Genomic DNA, 2,015 nt, shown 5'->3' on the forward strand with positions numbered 1-2,015 from the left:
TAGGATTCCTAGCAAGTGTTGTAGATACCTCTAAGGTGGTGACAGTGGGACCGAATGAAACCAGATTGGTATGTGAGTATCCAGATTTATTTCCAGCGGACTTGCCAGGGTTTCTGCCACAGCGAGAGTTTGAGTTCTTCATAGAGTTGGCACCGGGGGTGGAGCCAGTTTCCAGGGCACCCTATAGAATGGCTCCGGCAGAGTTAAAAGAATTGAAGATTCAGTTACAGGAGTTATTGGATTTGGGGTTCAACAGACCAAGCTTCTCACCATGGGGTGCTCCAGTGCTATTTGTTTAGAAGAAGGATGGGTCGCTTAGGATGTGCATTGATTACAAGGAGTTGAATAAGCTGACCATTAAGAATAAGTATCCACTGCCTAGGATTGATGATTTATTTGATCAGCTATAGGGGAGTACGGTGTTTTCAAAGATCGATCTTTGTTCAGGCGATCATCAGTTGAGAATTAAAGAGGAGGATATACAGAAGACTGCTTTTCGGACAAGGTACGGGCATTATGAATTTTTGGTTATGTCCTTTGGATTAACTGTAGACGCTCAAATTTCACCTAAGGTCTGGCCTGGCCTTGAGTAGGTACTGCCTAAGCCTCAAGGGTCTCATGACGCGCAGCCATCAGTGACCCGCATCCAAGTGCCCATGCGAGGCTTCGTCTCGCGCCCTTATGTGCGCACCCGTCTGCCTATGCGAGGCTTCGTCTCGCGCCCTTATGTGCGCACCCGTCTACCTACGCGAGGCCCCGCCTCGCGTCCTTATGCGCGCACCCAAGTGCCCCCGTGAGCCCTCGCCTCGCCATAGGACGAAGTGACCAAGTGGCCCCGCCTTGCCATAGGCCGAAGTGGCCTCGCCTTGCCATAGGCCGAAGTGATCAAGTGGCCTCGCTGGAACCTCTCGGCATCACGCCCATGGCCTCGCCCAAGTAATATGGCCTCGCGTAGCCTCGCCAAGTAGGGCCTCGCATGGCCTCGCTAAGTATGGCCTCGCATGGCCTCGCCACGCATGGCCTCATCACGCATGGCCTCGCCAAGTAGAGCCTCGCGTAGCCTCACCAAGTAGAGCCTCGCGTAGCCTCGCCCAGTATGGCCTCGCATGGCCTCGTACGGTCTCACCACGCATGGCCTCGCGTGGCCTCATAAGAGGAGAGGGGCCTCGTGAGCAGCTAGGGAGCCGAGTCACCAAGGAGGTCGCAAGGAGGGTGTCTCTCCACACATCCTTAGACGTCCGCCAAGGCCACATGCCTATCAACCAGACTCATGAGTGACCTCGGGAGGCTTCGAGCATCTCGTGCCAAGGATCGAAGATCTCCACCTCACGCCGGGACCATAACACATACCCAAGGTCCCATTCCTTACACCTTGAGACCCCTATGCTTAGAGGCTCCAGTACGAGTCGAATGGGACATGCTTGTACGACCTAGTACTGAGTACGGATACCAGTGCCAGTGAGACTGCTGGGGTAAGAGTCATGGTCTGTACGTCTACGGCCATAGGTCAGAGCCGACACCACTACCTCCTGCGCCACTACGCCTGCCACCACTCATCAGACATGGGTACAGACAAGTAGTGGAGGCATTCTTCTAACACCAGCTCCTGTGCTGGATGTACGACCACAACCTCTGAAGCCACTCCCCTGACATAGTACTTATGTACCCCATGGTCTCCTAGAACACTATGTACCTAAGGCCATTAGAGCCTACTATAAAATGAACTCAAAGACCACCTGAAAGGGGGTTGGAAATTTTACTATAGCAGAGGCTTGAGTGTGAATGAAAGACTGAGTTCTCCATTACTGTTCTATCATTGTTCTTGAGTTATTGTTCAAGTTTTTACAGCTTTCCGATTAGTGATCTTGATATGATAATTTTTCCAACTCAACTTAGTTGACGAGTTCTCACCGTCAACAGTTTGGCGCTGTCTGTGGGAACGTTAGTTTCAAGCTACTGTTCCACCATTGTTTCCGGCAAGAAGAAGATGCCAAGACGCTCAAAGTGACTAAGGG

This window comes from Humulus lupulus, chromosome 3, assembly GCF_963169125.1.
Source record: "Humulus lupulus chromosome 3, drHumLupu1.1, whole genome shotgun sequence".
Taxonomy (NCBI): Eukaryota; Viridiplantae; Streptophyta; class Magnoliopsida; order Rosales; family Cannabaceae; genus Humulus; species Humulus lupulus.